Genomic DNA, 19,652 nt, shown 5'->3' with positions numbered 1-19,652 from the left:
TCCTGTCTCATCTGTGCAGTCCCAGCGAGTCCTGTGCACTCCAGACGGTCTGGTGCACCTCCATGGTCTATGTGATCAAAACCTTACTGAGATGTACTTACTCCTAAGAAGCCTGCAAACAAAGTGAGACTACTGGAACATTCATTCCTGTTCTTCTGAATTATTGGTAGCTATATAGTATCTAGAGAGCATCTCTTATCTCTTTAGGTTTTAGAATACCATTGAGATAAATTTGCCTTCGTTTTCATTTTACTCACTGTGGCAGCACCCCGATTATAAAAGTAATGCTCTCATAAATAACAAAATTTGTTCTGTTTAAGAATATAAGACTTAATTCAGTTATTTTATGTGACAGAATAAGGTCATGTTGTTATTCATGTCACATGAAATCATGTTTTCATAAACTATAGAGATATTTAAAATATATTCTTTCGGAAAGATGTTCCAAGCAGTGAACAAACTATGTATGTTAAGTGTGAGATAGTGATATCCTTGAGAAACACAAAACTCATTTGAACCCATAAAAAACTAAGCACTGAGGTTAAACCATAAAATGTGGTGGACGGTTTCTCACTACAGTAAACCACTAGACTATTAGGTATGCAGGCAATATGTGTTTGTTTGCCTCCGTGGATACTGAAAGTATGCTGAATTCCTCAAGACTTTAAATATTATGTTATAAAATGTTAAACCAATACCTTTAGGACAAAAACAGACTCCAACACATGCCACCTAAATTACTAAGGTTGAAAAATAAAAAATCAGGACTCAAGCGTCTGAAGAATTTTTTTAATGAACTATATTTCCACTTCAGTTATAAAAAAACCTCCACTTTAAACCCCTGCACTTGTTTACACCTGAGAATAATGATGTACCTTATTCATTTGCTTTTGGAATGGGTTATTTTTGTTTCACCCAAAGCAACTTTTTTTTTTTTTTGTATTACAGCATCTTTGAAGTTAGCAGTTACCATGTCTTTTTAAAGGGAGTTTCCTGTTAAAGAAAGCTAAGAAAATTATATCCCTCAATCCAGCAGGACAATTTATTGTTGTTTATGTCTGCAGTGGATCTAGGAGCAACACATATAGCAGCAAGCTTTCTTTCTGGGAAAACAAAACAAATGCTGTCCTCATTTTGTTAATGAACAGATAGATTTTTCAGAGTTCACCAAAAGTTAAACATTCTGAAAGAGACCAAAATGCACTAAATAGGCTTCTTAAAAATAATATGTGTGGGGAAAGAAGCAGCTCAGAGAGTGCATTCATGTGAAAACTGTTGTGAAAGCAATTTCTTAGAACAGATCTTTGCAATGGTTTTTCCACTTCTAAATGCTGATTGTTGTTTTTTTTTAATGCAAATTTCTGTGGCATTAATTCTGGGAATTTGTCCAGTTAGACACATTCTTCCATTTAGCCCAAGAGGAAACTCTCGGCAGCAATTCTGAATCGTTTTTTAATTTAGCAAGATTGATGTGGAAACCTTTGTTTTGTTTTGAGAGACCCTTAGACCTACTGTGTGCAATGTGATGGTATTTAACCTCAGAAATCTAGCTTCTTCAGAGCCAATGACGGGCAAACAAACATTTACCACGACTGAAAAGAGGAAAATGTCATACCATTCCGGAACTTGGGCCTTTCTAGCTATCAATATTCTGTGTGCTCATTGCCCTCTTCTGGTTTCATCTGGTAATTTTTTGGGTTTAAAATATCCAAAACCGGTCTCCTGAGAACGTTATGCATTCCTCCAACAGAATTTTCCTTTTCCAGTCCAATATATCGCTTGTGAACATGGTTTTTCAGGTAGTACAAATGATCTGTCTCATCAAGTGTACCGGAAAGAGGCCAAGAGGCGGCACTAGAGTCAGACCTGGTGAGCTCCGTTTGCTCCTTGGGCGGCTGCGGTATTTGTCTGCGACACGTACTTGGTGCAGTCCAGGCAATGCTTGATTTAAAGTAATGCTTTTGACAACCTCCTGCCTTAAATATTTACAACAAAAGGAAGCCCTTGTGAGAGGGCTTACCTCGTTACAGGTAGGGATCTCTCAGAGGGCATATAGCATGTGTTTCTTTATGAAACACATGAGGCCCAGTTTTAGCAATTTGTTCAGGGCAAATAAAAGGAAAAATATTTTTATTCTCCAGGAAACCTACTACTATTATCCACTACTGCTGGATAATATGGAGGGCACAACGCAGGAGTTGTGAACTGAGAAAATAATGGAAGGCAGGACCCATAAGCATCTATTAAACCCCGTTGTCTGAAGGCAGCTGCACTGAAGAGGGTTACAGCCTGCTGACTTCCCCAGGTTAGGAATGTGTTCCCAAGGTGGATCGCCCCAGGTGCAGCCTGTTGGCGTATGCCCCCCTAGCCATCCTGTGCAGGCTGCTAGCAGGGGCAGCACACGTTATACAGGTGGGACCCATGGTGCAGGATTTTGAATTAGGAACCCTGTGGCCTGCGCTTATTGTCCAGAAGAATGAGAAATTTTGAGTGCAGCTTTAATGGCACGAGATGGAAAAGACCTTGAAAAGTCAAGTAACAAGAAGTCTGACTCTGCATAAACAGTCTTATATGGGAGTGTGGGATCTGATTTCCCATGTTTGTAAATCTGAAGGAGATCGTCTTGGATCCCCACATAGACTGAAGCTTCTTACTGGTATGTATATCCTGTTGTTTGTATCAGGGTTTTGTTCTCAACTGCACTGCAAACAGATATTATTATGTGGATATTTTATTTCTATATCTCTATTTGTGTATATATATACACACACACACACATATTGTGTGTGTGTTATGCATACACACACACACTTGCATTTATGTGTAAAATGTAAACAGAATTACTACATTTCATTTAGAATGTTATTCTCTGACCTGCTGTCCTCTGTTTCTGTGAAATGAGAATGCTGGAGTAGTAAAAGAGGCTTTAAAAGCCCACACCTGGGGAAAGACTATCCCAGCCAAGGAAGTGTGAGAGACAGCCAGCTAGCCAGGTGTCTTGCAAGGACACCTTCATAAGGGTCACATCAGCAGTAAGCCTGGGGGTGCTACTGAGACATAGTACTGAATCATCCCAGATTTTCCTGCTTTCAATGCAAGGCCCTGTGTTTTATAATGCACAATGTAATTCCTCATGTAGCATTTTTAATTTACCAAATCCCCAGTTACTCAATTTGTTAGAACAATTACATGAAGATCTACAATTATTTATGCAACGGTTTGGATCTCACAAATTCATAGACTCACAAACATGCTGATGCAGTGTTGCCCTGAAAGCCAGAATACTGGGACATTCTTGAAACTTCACTTTTCCTTTAGCTATGTTATTTCTTAATCTTCTCCATTTGGAGATAATTCCATTCAGATCCCAAATTGTCCAGGAGGAATGTTGGTGGTTCTGGGACCTCCTGGCATAAGAGAAGTCTTTAACTTGTCATGCGATGAGACTTAAACTGAATGTTTAGGCTAAAGAAGTTGTCGAAAATAACCTCACAGTGCTCCCAAAATAATGTCTGCCAGATTTAGCAGACATGCTGGTAGGTTTTAGTGGAAATGTCCACATTGTGGAATCTGGTTTTTATGTAACATGGGAGTGCTAAAAGGAGTTAGAACTTTTGGTCATTCTTACAGCTAAAGAAATAAAGTGACTGTTGGTATACCAGGTAACACACACTAGCTACTAGGCATCATATGCTATGTTGTACTAGATAGATCTGCAGCCAGATTGCAGAAGAGGTTACATCATGAGTCAGGTAGAGAGAGTTAATATCTAAGGCACATCGATGTTTTTAAGTTCAAAGTGAGTGAGTCCTGTAGTTTAAAATAAAAATAAAGAGATATTCCAGAAGTGGATATGCTTACATTATTCTCCATATATCTACAAACTTTTTTCAGAACAAGTCCGAATCCATGAAAAAATTGATGGCTTTTAAGGAGAGATGATGCATCCAGGGTGTTGCCCAGGATGAGTCAGACAGCCCCACGTATTACGACTGCCTCAGCTAAGAAAAAAAGGAGGGTCATTGTCATAGGCGATTTCCTTCTGAGGGGAACAGAGGGCCCGATCTGCCGACCGGACCCATCCCACAGGGAAGTCTGCTGCCTCCCTGGGGCCCGGGTTAGGGATGTTGCGAAGAAACTCCCTGGTGTGGTGCGGCCTTCTGATTACTACCCCCTCTTGGTAATGCAGGTTGGTGGGGATGAGATCGCAGAGAGAAGTCCCAAGGCCATCAAAAGGGACTTCAGGGCACTGGGGAGACTGGTTGAGGGATCAGGGGCACAGGTGGAGTTCTCCTCCATCCCACCAGTAGCAGGGAACAGCACTGAAAGGGGCAGGAAAACTCAGCTGGTTAACAGGTGGCTCAGGGACTGGTGCCATCGGTCAAATTTTGGATTCTTTGATCATGGGGAGGTGTACACAGCACCGGGCCTGCTGGCGACAGGCGGAGTGCAGCTATCTCATAGGGGAAAAAGGATACTTGGCCACGAGCTGGCGGGGCTCATTGAGAGGGCTTTAAACTAGGTTCGAAGGGGACATCGCCCAGCTCACTAGGGATGAGCCTAGGCTTGGCGTGCCAGGGCCAGGGGTGAGATTGACAGCCCAGCTCAGATGTGTCTATACCAACGCACGTAGCATGGGCAATAAACAGGAGGAGCTGGAAGCCATTATACAGCAGGACGGCTACGTCTTGGTCACCATCACAGAAGCGTGGTGGGACAACTCACATGACTGGCATGCTGTCATGAATGGCTACAGACTCTTTAGGAAAGACAGACCAACAAGGAGAGGTGGTGGAGTTGCTCTATATGTGAGGGAGCAACTGGAATGCATTGAGCTTTGCCTGGGGGCAGATGAAGAAGGAGTTGAGAGCTTATGGGTTAGAATTAAGGGACAGGCTCATATGGGTGATGTTATTGTGGGTGTGTACTACAGGCCACCTGACCAGGAGGAGGAAGTTGATGAGGCCTTCTACAGGCAGCTGCAAGCAGCCTCACAGTCACAGGCCCTGGTTCTCATGGGGGACTTCAACCACCCTGACATCAACTGGAAAGACCATACAGCTAGGCAGGCGCAATCCAGGAGGTTCCTGCAGAGCATCGATGATAACTTTCTGATGCAAGTGGTGGAGGAACCAACAAGGAAAGGCACTCTGCTGGACCTTGTACTAACAAACAAGGAGGGGCTGGTTGAGGATGTGAAGGTTGGAGGTAGACTCGGTTGCAGTGACCATGAAATGGTGGAGTTCAGGATCCTGCGTGGAGGAAGCAGGGCAATAAGCAGGATCAAAACCTTGGACCTCAGGAGGGCTGACATTGCCCTCTTCAAGGAGCTACTGGTAGGAATCCCGTGGGCCAGGTCTCTCGAAGGCAGGGGGGTCCAAGAGTGCTAGTCACTCTTTAAATGTCATTTCCTCCATGCTCAGGAGCGGTGCATCCCTCTGAGAAAGAAATCGAGCAACGGAGGCAGGAGACCAGCATGGTTGAACAAGGAGCTTCTAGCGGAGATCAGGTGGAAGAGAAAGGTCTGTGAAATGTGGAAAGAGGGGCAGGCCACTTGGGAAGAATATAGGAATGTGGTCAGAGCATGCAGGGATGCGACAATGAAGGCCAAAGCCCACCTGGAATTGAAGCTGGCAAGGGATGCCAGAAACAACAAGAAGGGCTTCTTCAACTACATCAGCAGCAAACGGAAGACTAGGAACAATGTGGGGCCGCTGCTGAATGAGGCGGTGTCCAGGTGACGGAGGATGCAGAGAAGGCAGAGTTGCTGAATGCCTTCTTTGCTTCAGTCTTCAGTGCCAAGGCAGGCCCTCAGGAATCACAGGCCCTGGAGGCAAGAGATGAAGCCTACAGAGAGGATGACTTCCCCTTGGTCGAGGAGGACTGTGTGAGGGATCATTTAAATGATCTGGACGCCCACAAATCCATGGGGCCCGATGGAATGCACCCACAAGTGCTGAGGGAGCTGGCAGATGTCATTGCTGAGCCACTCTCCATCATCTTTGAGAGCTCCTGGAGGACAGGAGAGGTGCCTGAGGGCTGGAGAAAGGCCAATGTCACTCCAATCTTCAAAAAGGGCAAGAAGGAGGACCCAGGGAACTACAGGCCGGTCAGCCTCACCTCCATCCCAGGAAAGGTGATGGAGCAGCTTATCCTGGAGCTCATCAACAAGCAAGTGGAGGAAAAGAAGGTTATCAGGAGTAGTCAGCATGGATTCACCAAGGGGAAATCATGCCTGACCAATCTGATCGCTTTCTACGATGACAAGACTGGCTGGGTAGACGAAGGGAGAGCCGTGGATGTTGTCTACCTAGACTTCAGCAAGGCTTTCGACACGGCCTCCCATAACATCCTCCTAGGGAAGCTCAGGAAGTATGGGCTGGATGAGTGGTCGGTGAAGTGGATTGAGAACTGGCTGAATGGCAGAACTCAGAGGGTTGTCGTCAGCGGCTTTGAGTCTAGTTGGAGGCTGGTAACTGGTGGTGTCCCCCAGGGGTCAGCACTGGGCCCAACCTTGTTTAACTTCTTCATCAACGACCTGGATGAAGAGTTAGAATGTACCCTCAGCAAGTTTGCTGATGACACCAAACTGGGAGGAGTGGTAGATACACCGGAAGGCTGTGCTACCATTCAGCGTGACCTGGACAGGCTGGAAAGTTGGGCAGAGAGGAACCTCATGAGGTTCAACAAGGGCAAGTGCAAAGTCCTGCACCTGGGGAGGAACAACACCATGCAGCAGTACAGGCTTGGGGTGGACCTGCTGGAGAGCACCTGTGCGGAGAGGGACCTGGGTACTCTGGTGGACGACAGGTTGACCATGAGCCAGCAGTGTGCCCTGGCTGCCAAGAAGGCCAATGGCATTCTGGGGTGCATTAGGAGGAGTGTGGCCAGCAGGTCAAGGGAGGTTCTCCTTCCCCTCTACACTGCCCTAGTGAGGCCTCATCTGGAGTACTCTGTCCAGTTCCGGGCTCCCCAGTTCAAGAAAGATGAAGAGCTCCTGGAAAGAGTCCAGCGGAGGGCTACAAGAATGGTGAGGGGACTGGAGCATCTCTCCTACGAGGAGAGACTGAGGGAGCTGAAGAAAAGAAGGCTGCGAGGGGACGTAATATATACTTACAAATATCTGAAGGGTGGGTGTCAGAAGGATGGGGCCAAGCTCTTTTCAGTGGTGCTCAGCGACAGGACAAGGGGCAATGGGCACAAACTGAAGCACAGGAAGTTCCATCTGAACATGAGGAAGAACTTCTTCCCTCTGAGGGTGACGGAGCACTGGAACAGGCTGCCCAGGGAGGTTGTGGAGTCTCCTTCTCTGGAGATATTCAAGACCCGCCTGGACAAGGTCCTGTGCAGCCTGCTGTAGGTGACCCTGCTTCGGCAGGAGGGTTGGACTAGGTAACCCACAGAGGTCCCTTCCAACCCCGAACATTCTGTGATTCTGTGATTCTGTGATTCTGTAAACTGGTAGAAAGGTAAACATCAATTTTTCTTTCCTTCAGTAAATCTTTATGTTTGTGCAGTATTTTTTCTACTGAGGCTTAGGGTATAGTTTTAATTTCTATTGAGATAATAATGTTTGGTGGTGAAACTAATTAAAATTCATCACCCAAAGACTTTGTGTGGTTTCATATCTTTTCCACTTGGTTTCTACTGTGTATTAAGTTTATAAGACAAATTGTCCTTTATGGTCATCATCTCACCAGTTATTCTTTGTTATGGTAGTCATTTGCCTCTCTCTTCTTAGCTTCCGGAGGGAGGGGAGGGAGGGGAGCAGAGGGTAGATCAACTAATTTGATTTTTCAAATGGTAGCACCAAGTTAATATTCAGAGATTTTGAATTATACTTTTAAAACTATGTTTTTTATGGCCTTTTGTGCTCCAAGCTCATTGCTAAGTGATATGATCTATTTAACTAAGATCAGAAAAACCGCTAGAGACTGAAAAGTAGCAAATATTTTTCTTTAAAATTTTTTTAATATATTTAGGAAACCATAAATTTAAAGCAATTTTAAACAGAGACCTGGAGATTAGATAAGGCAATACCAGAGAATAGGTGAGAAGAAATATCTTAAGTGTAGTCCAGAAAAAATTAGACCATATACGGTCAGCTTTCTCTGACTCTTTGAAGGTATATGCTGCTATAAAATACTGCGCTATCTGGGGATAATAACTCATTGGGTGACTGCTTTCTTTTGAGTCACTGCAAACTAACCCTGTTGTCAAGCACAAAGCCTGGAAGTGCTGTGTTGCTTGAGATACAGTATGTTACATGAATGAGGGTAGAATTCGGTTTTAAATAACTTGCAGCCATTATATATCTAGAACTGTTCATGAAAGAAAGGATGTTAGCCTTGGCAGAAAAGCCAAGTGATAATATGAATGAGTAACAACTACACCCACGTAAATTCCCCTTTACATTTCCATCACACTGATTGACATAAAAACTACTTGTAAGTTATTTTCTTGCCAAAACAAAATATTTATCATATATATGTAAACAAATGGAATTCTGCAAGGCTGATGTGCCTGCAATATTTATAATTCATATATTCTTCACCCATATAAATGAACTGAAATTAATAAATTAAGAGTGTTTTTAATTGTCAAAAAATTACATCCTGAAATGTCCCCAGCCCAATTTACATTCAAGAATTTTTATATAGTCAAAACCAGACACAACTCTGCATAAAGCTTTAATTATACCTGTAAACTGTACTTAGATTTTTCTGGAGCTCCTGGCAGTCTGATGGTCTGTGATTTCTCATCAAGATGACTGTATGTTCCTGGCTCAATTGTGGTTATCCCAAACAGAAATTTTCTCTGAACTGTTCATCTGTTTTGTGGCATAAGGTATTGCATATTCTATTTTTTTCCTCCAGTTCTTTTTTCTCTGGCTGCTCTGTTGAAACTCTCACTCCAAGTGTGCATCGCCATGAAGCCATCTGATCAAGCCCACTTTGTCCCAACTAAATGGACGCGATTCTTCCATTGTTTTGCACTATGCTGCTGACAATTCCCTTCCCACAATTTGACATTGAAGGGTGCTGCACCTGGTGGCCCTGTCATTCCTGACTTTTAGTCAGTATGAACCACTTCCAACATACGAACTAAAGTACTAGTTGCTTTAGTTCACTGCCCAGTTTTACAGGGAAAGAATATTATTCCCATATATTATTGCAGTTTATAGTCAATGTAAAAATGACATATAATTTGTGAAGCAAAACACACCTGTTTTAGCTAGATCTACAAGGATGAGATGGGGAAACTCTCCGAAAAGCAACATGAAGCCAGAAATCTTGGAGCACATAGTCTTGCACTAGCATAACTGTCCTGCTTTAGACTCAGTCCAGGACAGGACATGATGCCATATACGTATGGATAAGTTTCACTTCTTTGCTTGCATATGGGGAAAAGAGGTATTGAGACAGGAGAAATGGAAAAGCTGAAATGGTCAGTTTTCATTGAAAGTAGATACCACATTATGTCTAAGGCAAGTGAATAAATCATGTGGCTTCCCACAGCTGATACGGTTTCCCACAGCCTCCTCCTAGAGAAACAGATACCTTACAGTCCAGACAAGTGGTCCATGTGGTGGGTGGGTGGGTAAATAGCTCCATTGCACACTGGCAACCTGTCACAAGCGGGATGCCCCAGGGATTGATATTGGGCCCAACAATGTATAGTATCCTTATAAGTGATCTGGAATATGTGATCAAGTGTACCCTGATGGTTTGCCGATAATACTGAACTGAGTGGGGAAGTGGACACTTTGGAAGGGAGAGCCACCCTGCAGGAAGACCTGGAGAGACTGGAATAGAGGGCTAATAAGAACTTTGTGAAGTTCAGCAAAGACAGGTGTAAGGTCTTGCACCTGGGAAAACATAATCTAGGAGTGAAGCACAGGCTGGGATCCACCCAGCTGAGGAGCAGCTCTGTGGAAAGGGACCTGGGAGTCCTGGTGGGCAACAAGCTCAATATGAGTGAACAGTGTGCTGCTGTGGCGCAGAAAGCCAACAGGACGCTGGGTTGCATCAACAAGGGCATCACCAGCAGAGATAAAGAAGTCATTATCACACTCTACTCAGCGCTTGTCAGGACATACCTGGAATACCGTGTTCCTTGAGGTTCCTTCAAACCTGGGATCCTATGATTCTGTGATTCTATGATCATTCTATACAATAAACAGTAATTCAGTCACTAAGTAAAAGTACTACTTAGCAATTTGATTATTTGTATATATTAAGAAAGAGTTTCTGTTACGGTTTCAGTAAGAATTGAAGGCACAAAAATCCCTGACCTTAAGAATCATCACTGTGTTTTAATAAAGTAATTCTTTTGGTTGTAAATATTCTGACAAAACAGACAAATAGCAACTGTACTACTATGAAATGTAAAAGATTGGTAGCCATATAAATTGTCTTTTCCTCTAGTAGAAGAATTCATAGCAGCATCCTCTCAATGGTTAGTCAGTTTGTCCCCTGACCTGACATACAGGCACTCTCTAAAACTGAGTTAAAATAGTTTGTGCTTGATCTAATGCATCTCTCTTTGTGTGCCAATAAGTACTAAAAACAGGAGATGTTTTATTTCATACATACATTGAGTGACCCAGTACAAATCGTGAGTCCGTAAGAAGCTGTCAGACAAGTTTCTCTAGGGCAGCACCACTCTTGAAACATATTGGCTAAAAATATCCTCTATTTCAGTCTCAGAAATATCTTTTTCTAATTTCCTCCTATCACTAATTTTTACTCTAGTTCGGTTTTGAGAAATAATGAAGTTCTGAAAAGGCAAGAAAAAAGGAGACCAAGGAAAATAAATATCACCTAGAATCAAGTAGAAGTGGACTGGAAACCACTTCTTGTGAAAACATTAATGCGCTTCAAAAAAGCAATTAAGTGTGAAAGCATTTCCCTGTTTACCTCACCATACTTCAGGGTCCAGTGCAGCCACAATGTGTTTGCATTGCGTATATAATTTTTAACTTTCAGAAGTTTCCCAATAGCAGATTTTTCTGCTTCCTTACCCACATGACACGCCACATTTTATTGCTCTTAGTTTGTGTAAAGCTCAGGCCATTAAGTATTAAGGGGCTGTTACAGGAAGGATTACTAGTCCCAAGAGTTCAGAACTTGTTTTAAAGTCTGTAGTTTCCGTAGCTGCCTTCAGAATTCCTTTCTTTAGGAACACCTTTCTTGTTATAGGTGTAATCTCAAACAGATGCTGATTTTTCTGTGACATGTTGTAACATATTGAATCCTATATGCTTTAACCATCACTATCCACAACAGATTGCTTTTCTTTAGCCAAGAACTGGCACTGTAAATTGCCTTCCATGCCCGAAATGCAGTACAACTTCCTTAATCCTTTTTATTTCACCTCTGTGTTCCTTCCACCCCAGCAGAGAAATGGAGGGATATTTTATGGTACAGATTGACCGGGTAAGTTACAACCAGGTGACCACTGTGTGAGCCTAGTTCAGTCTGCACCAATGCATGTATTTTCTTTTGCCGTAAATAACTGCATCTGTGGCTGTTTGCATTGCCTCATAACATCAGGATTGTGCAAATTCCCAACTTACCCTTCCTCCTTTTTCTTTCTCCATCCCTCTCCATGTACACAAGAACACACACATGCATATCCCTACATATCTGGCTGCCGTGTGTTTAGACCATTAAATTGCTGTAGATACACTATTTATTTCCTTTTATTTATACTTCCTTTCAGTTTAATCTTCACACCTGGTTCAATCTTTGAAGCTCGCACAATGTTTTCCGGAAGGTAAGAGAAGAATGTGGAGAAATTTGCTGGATAAAAGAACATGAAGAGTATCTTTACAAATCTTCTAACACTGGTAGACTACAAGCTCTATACCACATTCCAATCACAAATTGTTGTTACTTTACCTTACATAATCTCACTCCTCCCAGTAAAATGGCAACACGGACATTATGGCCAGCACCTCTTTATACAGCTAGGAAATATGACAATGTGCATTTGTACTGGGTGTCCACAGCAAGGTTTTTGCAAGGGTGGGGCTGCAGGGGTGGCCTCTGTGAGATGAGACCAGGGGCTGCCCCATGCTGGCCATAGCATTCCAGCCAGCTTCAATGGACTCACCACGGGACACAGCCGAGGCCCTCAGCCACACTGGTGGTGCCTCTGGGAAAGCATATTTACAAAAGGGAAGAAAATGCCAGAGAGAGAGAAAGACAGAACAAAAAGAGTGAGAAACAGCACAGGGAAACACCAAGGTCAGAGAAGAAGGAGGAGTTGCTCCAAGGTGTAATAGATATTCCTTGCAAGCCATGGAGAACCCATGCTGGAGCAGGTTTATCCTGAAGAACTGGAGTCAGTGAAGAGGACCCACAGTGGAGCAGGGGAACAGTGTGAGGAGGAAGGGGCAGCAGAGAGGCAGCTGCTGTGTACTGACTGCAAACCCTCTGCACCACTGACAGTGGGACAGAGGACTCAGGAGTGAAGGAGTGAATGTGGACCGGGAAAGGAGGGTGCAAAGGCTGTATTATTGATTGGCTTTGTTTCTCACCATCTGAATCTATTTTAACTGGCAACAAAATAAATTATTTTTCCCCAAGTCAAGACTGTTTTGCCCGTGGTGGTAAATGGTAAGCAAACTCCCTGTCTTTATCTCAACCCATGAACTTTCTCAACCTATTTTCTCTCCCAGTCCTGCTGGAGAGGGGTGGTGAGCAGCTGGGTGGGATTTTGGCTATTAGCCAAGGCTAATCCACCACAACATGTTGCTGTGTTATGGTGGCATACAGAGATCTCAGTTGTCATTAGACGAGGAATGACCCTTGACTGTAAAGATTATACAAGAAGACCACCTGGGAGCAAGACCCAAACTCCTGTGCCACAGGCTTGTGAATCAGTTACACACTCACCAGTCTTTCTGATGGTCTAACACATGACATTGGGGAAAAGTGAAATCCTGACATAAAGAAACATGCAAGCTTAATTGTTACCTCATGTAACAAGTAATTACTGATTTACATTGCAGCTTTCAAAAAACTGGACTCCATGGATTTTCTGTGGTGAGACACCGCAGTCAGTAAAACTCTGGCAGCAACGAGCACTCATCAGTGTGTTTAAAAATCAGTTCAGGAAGGGTTGCTTTCTCTTCCATTTTCTCTAGTGAATAGCAGCACATCACAAGGAAATTTGACTCCACTGAAATCATGACAATGTAAGTGAAAGCTGGATTTAGTCTGAAGAGGATTTCAGGGCTAGGCAATAAGTTAAATGAGGTCTTTCCTCTGTATTGTCAACTTATTTTCAGCTGTGTATAAGTCCTTAAAAAAAAACCGAAAAAAACCCACAAAAATACAGAAGGGACCCAGAGCTGCTGAGACCAATCCATAAACAGCGGCACTCTTCCCATGCCCACCCTGCCACTCATCTTGTCCTCAGGAACAGGGTTTCCTTTCCTTAACGTTGAAAGGAGTCCCATGCAGCTTTAAACAAAATCTACTTAAAGCACCAAAGAAAAAAGAAGGGCTCATATTTGGTTAATTTCCTTGGATTTTATGTTTTCATTTAAAAAGCAAAAACCCAAAATCTATGCTTAAAGTTTCATTCTAAGCGTATTCAAAGTGCGCGCCCTCAATGGCTGTGGATGAAAACAGCGTTCTTTTAGGGGGCACTGGGTTGGCTGCCAGTGTTGCTACTTGTTTGGGAATAGTTGTGCATTCAGGAAATCTGTTCACTCACTTTGGTAATGACCTGCGTTTAATCTGCTGAAAAAGAAAACAAACTAAGATACATTACACTTCTCATCTTTCTCTCTATGGCAGGTGCATCAGCATGAGCAGTTTATCTTTTTGTTCAATCAGTATTTATTGTTTCAGAGGTATGTTGCCTTAGGGCTGCTGTGTAAGTCCATTGAACTGTATCACATACTAATACCCCATTTCCATGTAAGGCTGCAAGTTCATTAAACCGGGATGTTTTTCTTAACTTCTGCTGTGACAGTAAGGGCACCTATGCCTCAGTTTAATCATGTAAATAATTATTCATCTAAGTAGTGACGGGTTTTGGCAAGAGGTATTATTTTAGTATTTCAGAATAAAAAAGTAAAAAATGCTCAGTGAAATATATGTAAAGTCTTTTTGTTTACCCAGCTGGACAAGGCCTTTGTTAGAAATTGTTTGAAGTGGATGAACACTGATGTAATTTTGGAAAATGCATTAAACAGGGAAAAGTGTTTTTCTTTTATTAGAAGTCAATACCAGGAGGGAAGGAAATACAGTAAAATTTGCCGTAAGCGGTCTCTCAGGGGAACAACAAAAATTGACTGCTTAATGGACATGGCCTTCTAATAAATTTGGACAAGAGTTTATTGGATTTTTTAGGGATACTCAGAGGCTTTTCATAGACAGAGCTGTCTGATAAAGTTTGTATTTTTTGTAGGTCTTAACGTGTAATTTTTTTAAGGAGAACATTTAGTCATAAAAGAAGTCTCTCTCTTAATAATCAACACTTTGATTTTGTTCTGTAACAAAAAAACCTTGTATAGAGTAACATGCTGAAATATGTGGTTTCCCATGTGATTAGTTACTGTTTTCTAAATATGTTTGTTATTAAACCTTCAGTATACTTTTCCCTTGAGCTGTATTTCACAGTGAGGCTACTTGAAGGGATTACTAGGGTCTCTGCTTGTACTTTGAATAGCCAAGTGTCTTCCAAAACAGGAAAATGTTTTATTAAGCAATAGCGAAGTCAGGCATAAAATGACAGTGCCTTCCGACTGACTGGCTTTATGTGGTTGAGGGAAACTGGACCCTATTCTTGATGAGAAGAAGATGTGGTAGTGATAACCTATACAAAAGTTTTCCCATACGGTATTGCCAGCAGCTATCATGCTGCATTCTGTGGGATAAATGACTCAAAGATACTGAGTATAATCAATCTTACACTATGGATTTTGGTCTGTTAATAATACAAAATTTATTTGTAAATAAAATTCTCCATAGTTATGCTGTGTATGTCAGTCTCCCCCGATACATGGGAGGATTACACTTCCAGAGGACCTGTGATGCCTCAAAGCGACTTCAGATTTAATGGATTTAGTCAGCCAGACAACTGCACAGAAGTTTACTCCTTACTGATAGCCATTTAATATTTCACTAATGGCAGCACATCACTACTATCAGCAAGCTGCAGCTAAGGAATAGGTCCCCGTATGCCCTGGTCATAGGAGAGAGAATACTTGTCCTGTCAAGCTTACAGTTCAGGTGTGTGATTAGAGACGAAATGTACGAGCAGAGAGTTCTCATCAGAGCTCATCAGCTACCGGAGTGTGTGAAGATCTCTGCTTTTATCAAAAAATAAAATAACTTCTGATCCTAGGACTCTGCTGCATCTGGCCTGTTGGCTCACTGCAGGCCTGAAAAATGCTGAAGCAAAAAGGAGTATGAAACACTGGCCATTTGGCTGAATTTACACTCAGTAAATCTGGGACTACATTTGTGCCTCCCCTTACTGGCCAGAAAGAAGTGCTTTTCCACTCAGAAGGCAAATAAGGAGAGCTCAACACTGATGATTTACTGGAGTTAAGTCCCATGATTTTTAAACTACGGAGGGAGCTCATCACATCGCGATAACAAAAATGGCACTTAACCAGAGTAAGAAGCTATTTTCAAATGCTTACCTGCAGCAAGGAGCTGGCCTTTGTAAAAACAATGAAGATGCTTTTGTGCAGCTTGTTTCGTAGGGCGGTTACACCTTACATGGACTCAACATTTAATAAACGCGATGTTTTATCTTTAGGCTTTAGAAAGTTGCTGTGTTTCAGGGGGTACATGAAAGAAGGAAAAAGGCAATCATTTAACAAGAGCTGACTGGAAATTGGAGGATGTAGGACACTTTAGACATTAACACAACACGTTCAGTAGATTGTTTTTGACTTCAAGCAAGTTTTCTTGTGTGTATTTCACAATTCTGTTTGCAACCATGCAGCTACAGGATTATGTATAGGAAAGCCAGACTTTGAAACAGCTTGACTTTCAGAAATCAACTGTGGAAAGACTGTGAAAACTGGATGCAAAGCAAACGTCAAATAACACGAGAAAAGAACTCCTAAGAAACAGTGTGAAACCTGTGGTGCTGTAATGTGCCTCCAGTGGCTACACTGGAGCTACACCAGTTTGCCCCATGGAAGATATAGCCCACAACTCTTCACCTGGTAATTTCCCTTTAAGGATCAGATAAACAAAAATGTCAATGACCTTGGCAACATGACGTGAGTGTCTTAGTTTCACTAGGATGAACTGTTCTTGGAAAAAATTCTCCCCTGTCTGAGTCACAACCAGGTTTTTCCTTCTGGAGTAGGAATGTGTGCTGTTCTTCCCCTTCCCAGTCAGCAACGCAGGCAAATTCCAGTTTGCTAGTCTGGCATTTCAATTTCTGCAGGGTCTTCTCGTGTTATGCCAGTGTAGAAGGTTTCACATTTTTTGCAACAGTCTTTCGAAACAGAACTGCTTCAGAGCACCTTGCTAGAGTGCAGTGGCTGGGCTTTGAAAAGGATGAGGTTTTGCCTTTGTTCACAAAATCGATGAAATTTAAGTTCTGTTTATTGCGGCATTATAACATAAAGAGAGGCTTGTAAGTAATGACTGCAGAATCACTATATGTAGGCTTGTGAATACAGTGATAGAGATAGTCAGGTATGAAAAGAGATGATGCCTACCATGACATTTAAACATTGATTATATTGTGAATAAGAGATGTTTTTACCTTCTGTTGAGCAAAAGAAGTAAGAACGTATGTATTGTTCAGATCAAACCACATTTAGTGACTTTCTGTTTGTTTCTTTCTGTCTTTATCTCCTCAAGCATATAAACTCCCCTTCAGGAATGAAACCATGCATGTATTTCACCTGCTTCTGAGACAATCAATGCTGATGGCAGTGCTTTTAACCATTAGTGAAGTGTCCAGAGTAGTCAGTGGTATGGCGGACACACCTCTGATGCCTCCCTCAGGTCACAGGAGCTGTGGTTTGCACACTCTGAAGCAAAGAAGAGCTCTCTGCTCAGTCGGCTAGGAAGTATTGAGATGGATCTGCTCTCAACCGCTTGGCCTGATGCTGCTTTGTTACAGAAGCTGCTCATGTTCACTGCCAGGTTGGAAAGTCCCTCCATCCCAGTAGCTGTCAATGCATTTTGAGCAGTGTAGATTACGTGTGAACAGACAGAGGTCCCTTCAGGACACTGATGGGACAAGTAGGTAATGTTGGTTCCAGCCTTTGCCCTGCATTAGGCTGAAATGATTTTTACTGGGCTTTCTGATCTCTTGGTCTGACCTTCAGTAACACCGTTTTCTCCAGAGCAAAGGAACCATATGCTGGCCTAAGCCTATTCTCTATGACACCACTTTGAAATAGCTCTTAGCAGCATACACCAGCCAAAACTAATTACGGTGAATTCTCCATTGTCTGACGGAAAGAAACAAGCATTTTCCCAATAGCAAAAAAACATGGATGATGCAAGTACTGCGAGCAGTCACGGAACAGGTTCTTGTAAGACTGGCCAAGCCTAGGAGTATCTCTGCAGTGCACCCCCCTGACACTCCAAACTGGAGGAGGACTTATTCATTCAGACACAACAGCCGACACAACTGACTCTCTGAGTGCACCACATTGCAACAGAGCTAACAAGCTTTCTAGGAATACAGAGTGCTCTGCAGCATGGTAGGAGCCAGATCATTCTTGATGTGGCATGAACACAAGCGCGTTAAATCTGCTGGCCTTGTGCTGGCAAAGACAAGCCCCTTGGATGCACCTCCAAAGGGTTCCACAGCACTGGTTTGGCATGCATGGTGTGGAGACAACAGATCTGGCTCTCCACTGAGATAATGTCAGTCCAAGCCTACACTATATTCTGTGTAAAAACTGCTGCACTACTCCTTCATCCTGTCCCAAGATATTAACTCAATTAGCCTGGACAGGTTCTTGCAGAGCCAGCTGCACCGGCTCAGCTTCTGTGGCACAGTTAAATCAGCGGTACAGATCCACTACTCACAAATAGTCAAGAGAGGAATATATGGAGAAATTTGTTATGCTCATGCCACTTGGTTTCTTGATGCTTGCTGTCTTGCCACCTGCAAGGAGGATATGGGACTTCAACAGCACTGTGTTGTCCATAAAACCTTTACGCAATGCTATTGCAATCTTTTTATCTTTTACAACATCCTCAAGCATCTTGAAGGCAAAGCTGCAAAAGTCTGCCACTGGCAATCCATGCTCAAAGAGAAGTAGAAGAGAGAATGATGGGAGGTGAGCAGCAAAAAACAGATGTGAAAGGAAGATGAAAGGAGTCTAGGTTCGGTGTATATTCAGAAGTGTCAAACTTCTACACTATCTTTAGCAGTCAAAGAACTTCCGTGTTTTATTAATGGACTCAAAACTTTTCATCATGTTATTGTACTTACAGTACAACTGATGCCAAGCCAATAAGAACACAAGCCCCATTCTCACCTCTAAAATAATACTGATGTTGAAAATGCAAATGAGTCAGTCTTTTTACAGTTGGCAGCTACCTATTACAAGGTGGTTGTTAATATCTTTGTACTACAAGCAACCTCAAGATGAATTAATAGTAATGAGTTACAATGAAGTCTGAGCTAAACTGCAAGTTTCTTTAGTAACACAATAAAAAGACCCTAAAAAACAAATGCCGTATCTGCCATTAAAAAAAATTATAAAACAAACCACAGAGACACAATTTGTAAAATTTTCAGCTGGATTTCCAAACAATGTAAACTTTTCTAAAATATTTGACCGTTCAACGTTCTTTGAAAATAACCTCATATGCCCTGTTTAATCTGTATTGCTAGCATTCAAATCACAGTGCACAGTGAAGCTAAAGTGAAATGGTTGAGCAAACAGCTCATAGTCTCAGGTCTCAGAAAACAATATGATTGAGCCCAGTCTTGCATTTTTCCTGAATGGATGTCATTTAAAAAAATATATTTCATTTATAGGCAGTATCTCCCTTTCCCTTTCTGAAGCAGATAACAAAAATTCCACTCTTCTAACGGCTCATTAAGTTCCTGTGTAATTCTGGTAATACTCAAAAGTGTTATTCATATACAGTCAGAAGCAGAGCATAGAAGTCTGACATAGAATTCATGATGAGAAAAACTACAAGGAGATAGAGACACAGAAACATGGTGTCCGTACAGCTTGTGAACAATTCAACAAAAGGCAACTATAAATTCCTGGCTGGAGCGTCTAGATAATACTGCAGGTACCTGCAGCCAAGTCCAGAAAAAAAAACAGAGCAAACAAACAAAATACCCAAACCTCCTGCAAAATGAAGTGAAATACTGTTCTAAATCCTTTATTTTTTTGTTATTAATATTACTGTTTGTGTCTCCCTCCTGGAGCCTTTGGCAAACACCAAACTTAAAATATTTGGAAAAGCAGTTGGTTCTTCCCACCTCATCCATGCCTTTTCTTAAACCCCAAAATCATTAAGCCTTGTGGTGCTTTCTGAAATCCTGTTTACTAACGCTGATTTGTTACGTGGGTATTTTCAAGTTTTTAAAGGAACTTGTTGTTCCTACAGAGTGAAGTCTCCTTGTGTCATGCTGCAGCCAACTTAGCCAAGGTGCTGATAGCCCCCTGCAGTGAAGGA

Source organism: Opisthocomus hoazin, chromosome Z, assembly GCF_030867145.1.
Source record: "Opisthocomus hoazin isolate bOpiHoa1 chromosome Z, bOpiHoa1.hap1, whole genome shotgun sequence".
Lineage (NCBI taxonomy): Eukaryota > Metazoa > Chordata > Aves > Opisthocomiformes > Opisthocomidae > Opisthocomus > Opisthocomus hoazin.
Note: the sequence above shows the minus strand (reverse complement) of the source record.